Genomic DNA, 16,697 nt, shown 5'->3' with positions numbered 1-16,697 from the left:
ATCTTTGCACTACTGGGGCAATACAGCAGTCCAACAGCCACGTTTAGGATGCCACTAAGTTCACTCAGTGTTTGCTAGTATAATGGCTTAGTTATAATGAGTTGGAGTGTGCAATGCAGGCAGACGTGCTGCAAATATCTTTGCACTAGTGGGACTATACAGAAGTCCAATAGCCACGTTTAGGATGCCACTAAGTTCACTCAGTGTTTGCTAGTATAATGGCTTAGTAACAATGAGTTGGAGTGTGCAATGCAGGCAGACGTGCTGCAAATATCTTTGCACTACTGGGGCAATACAGCAGTCCAACAGCCACGTTTAGGATGCCACTAAGTTCACTCAGTGTTTGCTAGTATAATGGCTTAGTAACAATGAGTTGGAGTGTGCAATGCAGGCAGACATGCTGCAAATATCTTTGCACTACTGGGGCAATACAGCAGTCCAACAGCCACGTTTTGGATGCCACTAAGTTCACTCAGTGTTTGCTAGTATAATGGCTTAGTAACAATGAGTTGGAGTGTGCAATGCAGGCAGACGTGCTGCAAATATCTTTGCACTACTGGGGCAATACAGCAGTCCAACAGCCACGTTTAGGATGCCACTAAGTTCACTCAGTGTTTGCTAGTATAATGGCTTAGTAACAATGAGTTTTAGTGTGCAATGCAGGCAGACGTGCTGGAAATATCTTTGCACTACTGGGGCAATACAGCAGTCCAACAGCCACGATTAGGAGTTCACTCAGTGTTTGCTAGTATAATGGCTTAGTAACAATGAGTTGGAGTGTGCAAAGGGCAAGAAGGTACAGTGGCAGGGTTGTGGATCTCTGGGTAGAGGAAAGGAAGCCTGCCTTTCTATCCCTCCTAATGGGGAAATGCAGCGAGGAAATCCCTGACCTTAGCTACACAGACGCTGTCATCTTGTGTAGCTGTTAAACTCTGTTTTAAACTCTGTCACCTATGGCTCTGACCCTGCCGGTATGAGCCCTTAAAAGGACTGATAGAAAGTGCTATCCCTATGCTGTCCAGCACTGTGTATGGAGCGTATACAGCAGTATCGGTGATAGGAGCTGCGCCAGTGATGTCTGACACCAAGGACGCAGAAGGCAGATAATGGCGTGCTGGAGGAAAATGTCCGGTTTTATAATGCAGGGACATGTGACATGGACATCCTATCACACATGCCATTGCTTCTCTGGCTAAAAGTCCACTTAGCTGTGTGTGTGTCTGGGATTGGCTGACATGCTGGCCCTCCCCACTACACGTGTGCGCTTAGGGAAGGAAGACAAGGAAAAAAAAAATGGCCATTATACATTCAGCAGTGATCTGAATGCGCTGTTCCCGCACACTATACACTGAAATGTCATAATAGTGTGAGTCACAGAGTGACTTACACTATTACAGCGGAAAGCCAGCTAGGAATTAGCTGGTTTTGTTGCTGCTAGAACCGTTCTCGAACGTATCTAGAACTATCAAGCTTTAGCAAAAAAGCTCGCGTTCTAGTTCGATCTAGAACAGCCCCCAAAATCACTCGAGCCGCGAACTGGAGAACCTCGAACCGCGAACCGCGCTCAACTCTACTAAAGACATTTGTTGCACGTGCTCAGCGTCATATCCAGACGTTGTCTTTTCAATATAGACATATGAGTACTGTCAGCATTGTTTCAGAGGTTAAAGGGGTGGGGGGTCAGACTTTCAGTGCTCAGACCATAGGCTGCACACTGCATCAAATTGGTCTGTATTGCAGTCTTCCCAGAAGGAAGCCTCTTCTAAGGATGATGCACAAGATAGCCCGCAAACAGTTTGTTGAAGACAAGCAGTCTAAGGACTTAAATTACTGGAACCATGTCCTGTGGCCTGATGAGAACAAGATAAACAACCAATTTGGTTTAAATGGTTTCAAGTGTGGGTGGCGGCAAGCAGTTGAGAAGTGCAAAGACAAGAGTGTCTTGCCTACAGTCAAGTGGCATGGTGGCAATAGTTTGGGACTGCATGAGTCTTGTTGGCTGTGGAGAGCTGCAATCCATTAAAGGAACCATGAATGCCAATATGTTTTGTGACATACTGAAGCAGAGCATGATCCCCCTACCTTTGGAAACTAGGCTGCAGGTCAGTATTCAAGCATGATAATGACCTTGAACACACCTCCAAGATGACCTCTGACTCCGTGTTTGACAATAATAGTGGCCACACAAAATTTTGAAACTTTGATCACAATTTGGCATTTTTACTTTTAACACACCTGCTCCCCATTCACACCTGAGACCTTGTACCGCCAATGAGTCTCATGCCACCAGGTAGGGAAAATGGCTAATTGGGTACAATTTGCCTCTTGTCACTTAGGAGTGTACTCACATTTGTTGCCAGCAGTTTAGACTTTAATGGCTGTGTGTTGAGTTATGTAGAGGGCACACTAAATTTACACTGCTATACAAGCTGTACACTGACTACTATAGTAAAAAAAGAGGTTTCAGCTCACCAGTTTGTTGCAAATTCAGCGAGATGGAGACTCCAGGACGGTGCTCAGTGGACAAGGGAGGCTGTAGACAATCAAAGTAGGGAGGAACTCCGACACAGAACGTCCATACAAACAAATATTTGTGAAGGATTAAAAAGTCATCTTTAATTCCTAGTAAGTAAAATACATGGTGACATTGGTGAGGACAACATTTCCTATGATTGACGCGTTTCAGATGCTGGATCTTTCGTCATAAATGACTAAAGACCAAGCGTCTGAAACGCATCAATCATAGGAAATTTTATCCTCACCATGTATTTTACTTACTAGGAATTAAAAATGACTTTTTAATCCTTCACAAATTGTTGTTTGTATGGACATTCTGTGCTGGAGTTCCTCCCTACTTTGATTGTTTACACTGACTACTTTACATTGTATCAAAGTGTGATATCTTCAGTGTTGTCCCATGAAAATATATAATAAATTATTTACAAAAAAGTGAGGGTGCACTCACTTTTGTGATATACTTTACCTTTTATGGTTGCCTGTTTCTTTAAGGACTATAAGTTAAGGCTCATTCAGATGAGCTGATAATCATGGAGTAGTATTTGGTGGTAAGCTTGTTTGCCATTTATCAGCTTGTCAAAACATGATAGCAATCACCCAACAAACAAGCAAAATGTCCGCCCGTTGGATGATTGGAATATTCATGTCAACAATAATAATCATCATTTTGGTTGCACATTGTCTTGTGTAAACAAGTAGGGTGCGGTCGACAACCTGATATACTATATTCACAGAAGAATTGTATTAATGATCGTTCTTTGCGCATACAATCTGGTTAGCTTGTCTAAATATAGCTAATCAGCAGTCACTGGTTCATGTAAGTAGCCCTTACTGCAGTGTTCCTCAACTCCAGTCATGAGGAGCAGCAGTGCATGTTCTCAGGATTTCCTTAGTATTGCACAGGGGGTAATATACCTGCACAGGTATAACACCCTAACACCTGTGCAATACTCAGCACGGGGGAGGCGCCAGATGTTGCACAGGGGTTAGCTGGGATATGTAGTTCCAATGGCAGTAGATGGTACTGTCACAGTAGCTGAAGTGGGTTGCTGGACTCCTAAACACTTCCCTCGTGTCCACAACAATTGTCAATAGCGGGAGGTGGCACTTATGGAGATGGTATAGGACCCCCCAGGGGCGCTCCTATGTAGGTGGTGTCTGGGTGCAGGTGTGGGAGTGCCTGTAATGTTTGTGCAGTTATAAGCAACCAGACACAAGGGTGAACTTCATTAACACTTTACTGAAGGAAACAGGGTACAGTCTCTCTTTCTTTTAAAGGCAAAGAGGCAGCAGTTCACTGTATAGGGTACCTTTAGTATTTTGCCTATGAAAGTAGGCATCTTCTCCTCATGAAACAAGCAAGCTCAGGCCTCTCAGGGCGGCTGGAGTACAGGTCTCACGTGCTGTAGGAGGTAATATAATGCACAGTCCAGGTAATGCTTCGCTGATAGGGAGACATTCACGGGTTGGCTCCCTGTGGTGACACAATAGTGGTATCAAGCTACTTAAGGTTTTAGCACTACCATTCCCTATTGCAGGGGGTAGAGCAGACAGAGTTTGTGGCATAGAAGTCACGTTACTCTGGTTCTGGCTGGAAGCGCATAGAAAACCAGTATGCAGGAGGGCCATGTTCAGCCTTATCCCTCCTGGCTGTAGGAAGCTTCACTCCTTTGTGGAGGTGATTATATGAAGGAAAAGATGTCTCCTCAACATGGACTGAGATAGAGATCCTGTGAGCTTCTTCTGTGTCCACCTCACCAGACCTGTATGAACCAGTTTTCTGGAGTATCAGCTCTGAGGTGGAGACTCCTCCCAGCCGTTGCCATGGCAGCTTGTTGTGAGGAGAATGAACACCTGACTTTCATAAACATACACTGACGATTAGATGGCAGCAAAGAACATTTAACAATTCCCAGTGTATGAACATTATAACACAGTGTAAATCGTAGTGCCTGACTCACAGTGTGTGCCGACCCCGTGGAAGCAGCTGAGCTGCTTGGACCCGGATTTGCTGTGGCTCGAGGGCATGCGGACCCGGGGGTCGTGCGGCCCCTCAAATGGAAGGGGGTATTTACAGTTGAGTTGATATGTAGTTTGTGTACGGTAATTTGTGGAGTACCGCCACTGCCGCTGGGAGTACCCGGGGTGATGAAGTGAGGCATCAAGGTGTCGTAGCACTCCACGGGTAGGGGGAATGCCCCGGGACTCAGTGAGGGGGTGCTGTGGGGTGCAGGGGTCACTGTCATACTCAGTTCATAAGCAGACACTGACAACCGGGTAAACCAAGTCTTTGGGTACCGCTGCCGCTGAGCGGAGCTCGTCCGGGTCCCGTACCCAATAGTGTTGCCTGGTGATCCGTGACCTGCCTCCTGGCACTTAGTTTGACTTCAACTTGGTGGCCCGGTAGTATGGAACTAGCTGGGCCCCGCTCCCTACTATGGCTAAGTATGGGAACTTGCTCTCAGGGCTCACGCTTGGGATTTTCTGGACAATTTTGGAATGGAAAGTCCTATCCTTCTCGTTGCGCTAATTCCCCGCTTATGGAGCGGGTGGGAACAGATCATAAAGGCTCCATTCTCCTCAGGTGAATTGTCGGGTTGCCTGAAGCTACTCCCCAACCTAGAGTCCGTGTACCCCGTCATGCCTTCGGCCCCAGACCGGTGATAGTGCTAGGCTGCCGGCTGTCCTCCTCGACAGGTCCAGGTACCTCGCCACAATCCCCTGCGACCAGGGGTCCGACTCCTCTAGGCCAAGACCATGGTCTGCAACCTAGACAGTACTTCAGGAGTCACCACTCCCAACCTCCTCTGAGCTCCTCACAGCTCGAGGGCTACTTTCCAACCACTCTCCTTCAACTCTCAGACTGACTCACTACACTCCTCACTTTCCCTCCCTGACCCCCTAGGTGGGCGACTCTATTCCACTCAAGCCGTCCACTGGTATGTTTGGTGGGTGTATCTAGGATTTGATTTGCTGTTGGAGGCAACACCATTTAGTTAGGGACCCAGAACCAAGAGGGAGGCGGAATACTGCACGGAAGGGCAGCTTGTGCAGTACACTGTGATAACCTGATAGTCCAGGGGCGTCACAAGTGCCCGAAGTAATTCTGGCACACTGGAACAGATCTACTGCTGCACGAAAACTGTTTAACTCAGCAACAGTAGAACGGGTACCGGTATACCACACATGCACCGTTGGTGGCTCTTGAGTACTGAAGTTAAGGAACACTGCCTTATTTAATAACTATTCAGATGTTATCAATTAAGAACTATGTGTATGTTCAATTTCCTAGTAAGTATGCTTTGTTTTAAAGGTCAACAGAAGGATGGATTGCAGTGCTTTAGTATGCATAATAGGATAAAGCTTGAGGAGAATAAAATTACATTATGCTCAAGGTAGGTGTAGAGGACAGCCTATACAAGGAGGAGGTACCATTCAGTAAAAGGTGAAAGATCTGAGTGCTGAAGGGCTGAAAAGTAGTTACATAAGGATGTAGTCAACTGGAAGAGGATGTTTCTCTTTCTTCCATGAGGCAGCAGACTGAAAAATTGTGACTGTGAAGGTAATGGATTGGAGGTTAGTAGATGTGAAGAGGAAACCTATCTGTAGCAAATTGAAAAAAGTTTCTGCCCAGCGCAAGGAGGAGAGATACACCGTCAGTAATTGTCCAGGTAATTTATTTTTGCTTGGTTCCAGTTAAAACATGGTCATATAGACATATGAGCATATCAAGCCATAACCCCCAGTGCAAAAATTACATACAGCGACGCGTTTCAGCTCCTGGAGTGTAGCCTTTGTCAAGTGGCTTTACTTAGTGATGTGAGTCCATTTTATATCCATGCATGAAAGTCCTTCAAATAAGCAGGTGTAATTCCCTGATGAATTCTTCCAAAATTAACCCAAGGTAATCCAAAAGATGTCCACATTATAAACATATCCACCTGTTTGGGAAAAGGGCTAAATATGCATATACATTTCCAATTGATTCACAATAATCCATGAAATTCAGAGAGTTCATCATATCAACATATTCCCAGTACAAAAAATAGTTATGAAACATGAAAATCCAAATAATTTTAATTATGGAGAACAAGTTTCATATACGCATGCTCTCTTTGTTAACATTTGAACTATAAATATATTGGATATGCATCTGTATCCCAAATTAATTCCCAACAATCTATTAAATTCATTTGTGCATCACACTAACTGATTCATATCGTAAAATGATAGTGGAGTATATGAAAATCTGAATGATACAGTGTGCTTATTAGAAAAAAAAATGTGTTTCATATACATGTACATTATTAATTTACATTCACATAATGAATACATTACGTGTAAATATACAGTTCGAATTAATTCCCAACATTCTATAAAAATTCAAATGTACTTCGCATCAACATATTCATATAGTAAAAGACAGTTGTGACACATAAAAATACGAGTAATGAAATTTTTATCAAAAAGACACGTTTAAATATATATGCACATCTTTGTTTGCACCTGAAAGAAGAAAACAATTTTTTTTCCTAATGGATCTGAACAACAAATTAGACTGTATACGCAAGGAGAGAGAGAGAGAGAGAGAGAGAGAGAGAGAGAGAGAGAGAGAGAGAGAGAGAGAGAAAAAGGAAAAAAAATTCTCTCCCTCTCTTCTCTCCTCCCTACATGCCTTCCTTTCCCTAGTGGTCAAAATGATTACTTATATTGTAGTATCAAATCTTTACGTATTTTAAGCCCATTGGGCTGCCTCATCCCCAATTTAAAGATCCAAAAGGATTCTCTATTTAAAATTTTGCGATCTTTAAATTGGGGATGAGGCCGCCCAATGGGCTTAATATGCATAAAGTTTTGATACTACATTATAATTAATCATTTTGACCACTAGGGAAAGGAAGGCATGTAGGGAGGAGAAAAGAGAGGGGGAGATTTTTTTTTTCTCTCTCTCCTTGCGTATACAGTCTAATTTGTTGTTCAGATCCATTAAGAAAAATTTTTTTTTTGTCTTTCAGGTGCAAACAAAGATGTGCATATATATTTAAACGTGTCTTTTTTCATAAAAATTTCATTACTCGGATTTTTATATGTCTCACAACTGTCTTTTACAATATGAATATGTTGATGCGAAGTAGATTTGTGTTTTTATATAGTGTTGGGAATTAATTCGAACTGCATATTTATACGTAATGTATTCATTATGTGAATGTAAATTAATAATGTGCATGTATATGAAACAGTTTTTTTTTCTAATAAGCATTGTATCATTCAGATTTTCATATACTCCACGATCATTTTAAGATATGAATCAGTTAGTGTAATGCACAAATGAATTTAATAGATTGTTGGGAATTAATTTGGGATACAGATGCATATCCAATACATTTATAGTTCAATGTTAACAAAGAGAGCGTATATGAAACTTGTTCTCCATAATTAAAATTATTTGGATTTTCATGTTTCATAACTATTTTTTGTAATGGGAATATGTTGATATGATGAACTCTCTGAATTTCACGGATTATTGTGAATCAATTGGAAATGTATATGCATATTTAGCCCTTTTCCCAAACAGGTGGATATTTTTATAATGTGGACATCTGAAGCCTTTTGGATTACCATGGTTAATTTTGGAAGAATTCATCAATGAACTGCACCTGCTTATATGAAGGGCTTTCATGCATGGATATAAAAAGGACTCACATCACTAAGTAAAGCCACTTGACAAAGGCTACACTCCAGTAGCCGAAACACGTCGGGTTATGACTTGATATGCTCATATGTCTATATGACCATGTTTTAACTGGAACCAAGCAAAAATAAATTACCTGGAAATTTACTGACGGTGTATCTCTCCTCCATGCGCTGGGCAGAACCTTTTTTCAGTTCGTATACTACAGGCAGCTGCACCTGCAGCCCGAGTGGCAAAGGAGAGCATGAACACACTTGAAAGGGTGAGCTGAAGTTTTTTGTTATATGTATCTATTAATTTCTGCTTTTTGTGCTCCCCTTACAAATTTCCCAAATCGTACTGGGTTATTTTGTCTTTGGTGATAATTATGGAAACCGGACAAGAACAAGTAACGTCAGTCCAGGAAAGACGCAAATGCTTGGTGGAGAATGTTTTTTTGAGCAAAAATCAAGCAACTTCCCACGTGGATATTGTTAGTGAAAGAAACCAAATTATGGCTTGATGCAGAATTCCTCAGTAATTACATGGACAAAAAAATGTGCCAAGAGGCTTGAGGATCACGAAAGATTGCACTTATCCTTATCCTGACCAATTTTTTTCTGATTGGAACGACATATTGTCTGCTGGATTTGATGAACTGTATTATAAAATACGAGCAGCTGGAGCTCGATAAAATACATAAAACCATCGCAGAGATTGAAGAAAAAATGCTAAATGTAACTAAACCTGATAACTACGAAAATTTGATGAAAAAAATGGCCAATAATATAGAAAATTTGGAAAACAAAATCGTGGATATAAAAAAACGCAAATGGGAAAGAGATAGTGAAGATTATGCTAAAAACCAAGTGTACACATGGAAAAAACACAAACCTGGTTGCAAATCGGCAATTAAGAAGAACAGAAGTAAAAGATGCATCAGTTTTTCGTATCCGGAAACGTCAGGTGATTCACTTACTCACTCCTCGTCAGAAAAACTGGATCAAACTGGTAGTCAGGAAGATTACTGCCTATCACAATAAAAAAAATGGGGACAGAGAGCCGGCAGAAAGCTCAGTGCAAACAAGGCAATCCACCAGAAAAAAGAAAGTGTGAACACAATCTGGAAGCTTACCACCAGGATTTTTCAGCCTGAACACTTGTCTGCACTTTCTAAAGGTTTGGGATTTGTTCCTAAAACTGGTTTTAATCTTTTTTTCCACTTTGTTAGAACATTAATAAGTTCACAATTTAACACTTAAATGACATTTTTTGGGGTTTGAAGTAGAGGATGACAACAGAGTGGTAAATGGAATAATGGGAATGATGCTGTGGTTACCACACCGGTTCCTGACTTTTCAGAACTTGCAGTTTAATGTCTTTGAGACAACTGCAAGCTGAAAGCAGTGGATCTATAAAAGCGGACGTGAGTTCTTTTCATATGCATAACAGCTATTATTATCCCATTAACTCCAGACCTCTGATTCTCGATAGATTTCAGAACCTCATAGAAGAAGATTTAGTAAAATTGCACTCCTCACACAAAAATATAAAACCTAATCTCACAAAGTTAGAAAAACAAGCTTTACAAGAAATTAAGAAAGATTGGCATATCACAGTTAAGAAAGCGGACAAGGGGGGGGGCAATCACTATCTTAGACACGGACATGTACAGTAAATGCAATGTTGAGCTTCTCAGTGATGATAATACCTATGGCATTTTGGGAGGAGATCCGACCCTATTTTTTCAAAAAGAATTATTATCAGTATCACGGGACGGAGTGGACATGGGGGTTATTACCAAAAAATTGATGGATTTTTTATATGTTGACAATCCTGTCATTCCCATCTACCACTCCCTCCCGAAGGTGCATAAGGGCGGTTTCCCCCCCCAAATTCAGACCCATTGTGTCAGCTATAGGATCTCTCTCAGAGAGACTAGGAGCCTGGCTCGACCATATGCTGCAGCCGCTTGTTAAAACTTTGCAGGGTTACAATAAGGACAGTAAAAGTGTCCTATGTACCTTCGAAAATTTTCCATGGGAAGATCATTTTGTCTGGCTTACAGCGGATGTGGTAGCACTTTATCCCTCTATTGCTTATGAGTTAATTATGGCATCTTTAAGACATTTCCTGTCTAAGTATAGTGATTATGACCAAGACATGCAATCATTTATGTAGGATGTTACTAAATATCTCCTCAATAGAAATGACTTTCTCTTCAATGGTGTTTTCTATATCCAGAAGCAGGGCGTTAGCATGGGAGGGAAATATTCTCCCTTCCTTGCTAACCTCACTATGGGTTTCTGGGGAGAGATTTTTTTTGATGAATGACAGTAACCCGTGGCTACAACAAATTAAATGGTATGGAAGGTACATTGATGACCTCTTGTTGGTGTGGGGTGTTAGTCAGGAGGAAATTGGTCTTTTTATGGAATATATTAATTCTAATGATTTTAACTTACATTTTACATCTAATTACCATCAAAGCCAAATCAACTTCCTGGACATCACCCTGCAAGCCGGCGAAGCTACATCAGGTGTATCAACCATACCTTACCACAAAGATATAAGGGAAAACACCATTTTAAGATTTGGTCCATGTCATCCCAGAAATGTGACAACCAATATCCCCAAAGGGGAACTGATACAAGCTAAACGAAATTGTTCTGACAGCAGGTATCTAGATAGAGAACTTAAGAACAAATATGATGAATTAATAGACAGAGATTATCTGAGCGATTTGATGGCCAGGTGTTGTAATGTGGTTGGTAAAATAAAACGTGAATCACTGTTATCTGATAGAACAAAATCTTCACGTACAGACAATTTTTTAAACTTTCTCATAACTTACAGTGAAGATTTTAATGACATTGTGGGAATTGTGAGCAAATACATTCCTATTTTAAATAGTGACCCGACAACTACGGAAGTGTTATCAAAATATGACATCAGGTATATCTGAAAAAGAGCTCACACGATCGGCAACATTGTATCTCCAAGTTTTTTGAAGCCTCCCCTTAAAAAAAGTCTAACTTGGCTGGAATTAAAAGGTTTCTTTAAGTGCCATCATAATATTTGTATCTCTTGTTCCTATGCAACCAAAGCTAAGACATTCACCTCTGAAGCCAATGGCTGCACTTATCATATCACTGAGTTTATAAACTGTAACACCAGTGGTGTAATTTATTTAATAACTTGTACCCTATGCAAAATACAGTACGTAGGATGCACAATAGGCCCCCTTAAGAAATGCATAAGACGACATTTATCTGATGCTATTGGAGCCAATAAAATAGGCATATCAATTGTATCAAAACATTTTTCTGAGGTACACAGAGGTGATAATAGAAGTTTTAGCTTTTCTGGCATAGAGAAGGTCCACAAACCCACAAGAGGGGGATGTTTTAGGTGCAACATTTTAAATAGAGAATTCTTTTGGATCTTTAAATTGGGGATGAGGCAGCCCAATGGGCTTAATATATGTCAAGATATGATACTACAATATAATTAATCATTTTGACCACTAGGGAAAAGGAACGCATGTAGGAAGGAGAGAAGAGACGGAGAGAATTTTTTTCCCCTTTTTCTCTCTTTCTCTCTCTCCTTGCGTATACAGTCTAATTAGTTGTTCAGATCCATTACGAAAAACATTTTATTCATCTTTCAGGTGCAAACAAAGATGTGCATGTATATTTAAACGTGTCTTTTTTGATAAAAATTTCATTACTCGAATTTGTATATGTCTCACAACTGTCTTTTACAATATGAATATGTTGATGCGAAGTACATTTGAATTTTTATAGATTGTTGGGAATAATTTGAACTATATATTTATACGCAATGTATTCATTATGTGAATGTAAATTAATAATGTACATGTATATGAAACACATTTTTTTTTTCTAATAAGCTCTGTATCATTCAGATTTTCATATACTCCACGATCATTTTACGATATGAATCAGTTAGAGTAATGCACAAATGAATTTAATAGATTGTTGGGCATTAATTTGGGCTACAGATGCATATCCAATATATTTATAGCTCAGATGTTAACAAAGAGAGCACGCGTATATGAAACTTGTTCTCCATAAATAAAATTATTTGGATTTTCATGTTTCATAATTATTTTTTGTAATGGGAATATGTTGATATGATGAACTCTCTGAATTTCATGGATTATTGTGAATCAATTGGAAATGTATATGCATATTTAGCCCTTTTCCCAAACAGGTGGATATGTTTATAATGTGGACATCTGAAGCCTTTTGGAAGGTTAATTTTAGAAGAACTCATCAAGGAACTGCACCTGCTTATTTGAAGGACTTTCATGCATGGATATAAAAAGGACGCACATCACTAAGTAAAGCCACTTGACAAAGGCTACACTCCAGTAGCCGAAATGCGTCGCTGTATGTCATTTTTCCACTGGGGGTTATGGCTTGATATGCTCATATGTCTATATGACCATGTTTTAACTGGAAACAAGCGAAAATAAATTACCTGGAAATTTACTGACGGTGTATCTCTCCTCCTTGCCCTGGGCAGAACCTTTTTTCAATTCGTATACTACAGGCAGCTGCACCTGCAGCCCGAGCGGCAAAGGAGAGCATGAACACACTTGAAAGGGTGAGCTGAAGTTGTTTGTTATATGTGGAGCAAAGGGTTCACCTTTCAAAGAATGACCTGCCCTTGGAGCGTAGAGCAGAATGGCTGCTTTGCCAAGCCGGCGTGCTGAACTATAAAATTGATAAGCACTAGTTTGGAGATGATAGAGTTTATTTCTGTAAGAGGTAAGTTTTAGTATTCTGTGTGGGCTTCCTAAACAGGGATGTCTGAACCACTGTGGTTTTGGGAAAAATATCAGGAAACCAGTGGTTGGTTAGGTCAGTGTGAACAAGCCTGATAACAAGTGGGACTAGTCTGGTACTAAAGAAAGGATTAGGAAGAACTCTGAGAGTTGGCAGAAACTACAGTGAGTTGAGGCCTTTTAGTACAGTTCTAAATATGATTGGACTAGGTACATTAGAAAATGAAAGGGGTGGAATAATGGAAGCTTTGGAAGGTTGCTGCCAAGGTATGGAGTAGGCCTGAAGTGTGACTTGATTTTCCTGTATTGAAATTGCCTACTGGATCAAATCTTGGAATGAGTATACTGTTTGTGTGAATGGAGCCCTTGAAAGCAGGGCCTAGTTCCAAGATGTAGAATCCTTGTGAGTATCTCTGGGGTTAAAGAGATCATTATGAGTCAATTACAACCACAACATTTAAAATGTTTGATGTTTGACATATGTAGGGGGCAACCTCGATTAGCCCATTGGCCCCTTGTGATGAATTTATTGGGAGCGGATGCTTTACTATGGTATCCAAGGCCTAACAAAGACCCCCAGTTTTGCCACACTCATTATCCAATTAGGTCATGCTTGAGAATATATAACTATTTTTTGAGCACAACACCCAGGAGCAGTGTAGGGCCTTGGGCATTCTGGAAGAGGACTATGAATGCTTCCAGTCCCTCACTGATCTCCTCAGGGATGGTGCCAGGGGGAGGGGTGATGGTTCCTTCATCAATTTGAAGAGACCAAGCAAAAAATCCCCACCAATTTATGGCTGCACAAGTGTTGACATTTTTTTAAAACTTGTACAGGATGATCTCTTGAAAATCCCACAATCACTCCTTGGTTTGGGTTCTAATCTTACTAAGGGGGAATCATTGGCACTTGATCGTTTATCAAAAAATGATAACCTTATCATCAAACAGTCCGATAAGGGCGGAAATCTTGTTGTTTTGAGTCACCCCAAGTATCTTGACATGTGTTATTCCTTGCTCAAGGATAGGGATACATATGAACGGTTTCCCCATGACCCAACCAAGGCCTATATTGACATCCTCCTCCCTGTACTTGATCGAGCTAGACAGAATAATCTGATATCAGTAAACGAATATGAGTTCATGGTACCACGATGTCCGGTGATTCCCGTGTTCTACGCACTTCCAAAGGTGCACAAGGGCCTTGAGCCCTTGAAGGGTAGGCCCATTGTGGCAGGAATTAGCTCTTTGTCCCAAAATGTTGGCATCTATGTGGACAGAGTCCTGTGTCCCTTTGTTACATCCCTTCCCTCTTACGTACGGGACACCCCTCACCTCCTACAAATTCTTGAGGACGTCAGTGTGAGTCCTGACACCATTTTGGCCTCCATTGACGTCGAGGCACTTTAAAGCTCTATTCCTCATGATCTAGGAATACAGGCGGTTAATTTTTTCCTAAAGACAAGAGCGGTTGAGTGTGTGAGACATAGTGACTTCATTGAAGAGTTACTGTCCTTCACCCTGTACCATAATTATTTTTTATTTGATACCAAGTATTTCCACCAGCTCAGGGGTACAGCTATGGGGAGCCCTTGTGCCCCCAGTTATGCTAATTTATTCCTGGGCTGATGGGAAGAAACGGTAGTTTTTGGGGGGGAGGATGGGGAATCTTATCAATGTATCGGACTTTGGGTCCGATACATTGATGACATCCTCATCCTCTGGACAGGATCTATTTTTGAGTTTGAACAATTTGTTGGAGGCCTCAACAATAAGATCTTGGGGCTAAAATTTACCTACACCTGTGACCGCAACTCCATTACCTTTTTGGATCTGGTAATACAAAAAGATGAGGTGGGTAAAATTCACACCCTCACACATCGTAAACCAACAGCGACCAACTCCCTTTTGAAGTGGGATAGTCACCACCCCTTTCCCCTTAGAAGGGGTATTCCAAAGGGGCAGTTTCTGCGGATACGCAGAAACTGCTCCAGGGAGGAAGATTTTAAGATACAGGCCTCAGATCTGTTTGGTCGATTTTTGGATCGTGGCTATCCTAAACCGATATTACAGCAGTCATACGCCTATGCAAAGAATATCAATAGACATGCACTTATGATCCCCAAGGTACGCGAGAATAATTCTAACATCACACGCATCATTGGTACATACGATATGCAGTCTGAACGAGTCTTCTCAGTGATTAACAAACACTGGAAGATTCTGAGGGCTGACCCGGATTTGGCAAAATACACCACGAAATCTCCTTGTATCACCTATAGGCGGGGACGTAACCTGGGTGGTAGACTCATGCATAGTATGTACCAAGGACCTAGACCGGAGGGGACCTGGCTAGATAGATGTATCTGCGGGATGTTTAGCTGTGGCACCTGTAGATACTGTGGATCCATTGAACAGTGTAAGAGGGTGACTAGTGCAGCCACGGGAAAAACTTTCTTCCTGCGTGATTTCAGTAATTGTAAAACCTCCGGAGTTGTCTACAGGGCTACCTGTACGTGTCCTTTGGACTACATTGGCAAGACCCTGAGAGAACTCCGGAGGAGGGTAGGGGAACACCTTTCTGACATCCGGAATGAACGGGATACACCAATTTCTCGTCATGTAAATGCGGTCCATCGTGGGGACATAACTCATATCCGTTTTTCTGTTTTAGAATTGGTCAGACCTAGCCCCAGGGGAGGTGACTTTGATAGGTTATTATTACAGAAAGAATCAGCATGGATTTTTAAAATGGGATCTTTGACCCCAGGAGGGCTCAATGAACAGCTCTCCTATAATTGCTTCCTCCCCACCTAGCCTCAAGAGGGACCCTAATTTGTAGATAATCCACTATGTCTTGCTTTGGAAGATTAACCCCTGTTATTTGGGGGATGACCCATATTGATGGGTATTATTTGCTATGCCCAAATTAAGATCCTGACTTGCCCCTGGCATTCTATAACATGAATATGGAGGTTTTAGCTATACATGTACAACCCCTATGTATCTTTTTTCTGTCACACTTTATACAGTATTATTTGATGTATTATTGTTGGTTACTATATACTGTATGTATGTTGTTATATATCTAGCGTTCTAAACGGGGGGTCTCTCTGAATGCGGCGCTTCCATTCCTATGCACCGCTATTTATCATCGGTGACATTATCTTAGCGGTGTTTTTATTGTACTATCAGTTAATCTAAGTCCCGTTTCCATGAGACCACGCATGCGTAGTAACATCTCCCTTCACCATGCTACGTGTTCTCCCTAATGAATGGAGGCGCCGTACGCTCCGAGACCCTGCGCATCCACGTATGCGCTGTAATAGCCATTCTTCCTGACTGGCTATGACACTGTCAGGCTTCCGTCCCGCGCGTGCACATTATCTGTAATACACTGGGCATGCGCACCCGTGATTCTGACGGCAATGAGCGATTGCTCTGATTGCCCGCAGCTGAATGTGGGCTATTTAAACCTCCTTTAGATGTGCAGCTCCATGACGCCTTCCTGGACTGTGGCGGTGTTATCTATACAGTATTGTCTGCACCGCTGGGGATCCTTTTGACTGGAGCCATGGACCTGCACATCTGATAATATATCCCTCTGGGCAAGTACATTGCATCCTTTTCTCTTTTCATCTTCATGCCATGTGTATTGTAACCTCTAAACTCTGTACTATATATGTATTGTTTTAT

This window comes from Anomaloglossus baeobatrachus, chromosome 2 (genome assembly GCF_048569485.1).
Source record: "Anomaloglossus baeobatrachus isolate aAnoBae1 chromosome 2, aAnoBae1.hap1, whole genome shotgun sequence".
NCBI lineage: Eukaryota > Metazoa > Chordata > Amphibia > Anura > Aromobatidae > Anomaloglossus > Anomaloglossus baeobatrachus.
The sequence above is the reverse complement of the archived record's forward strand: the minus strand, read 5'-3'. Positions refer to the sequence as shown.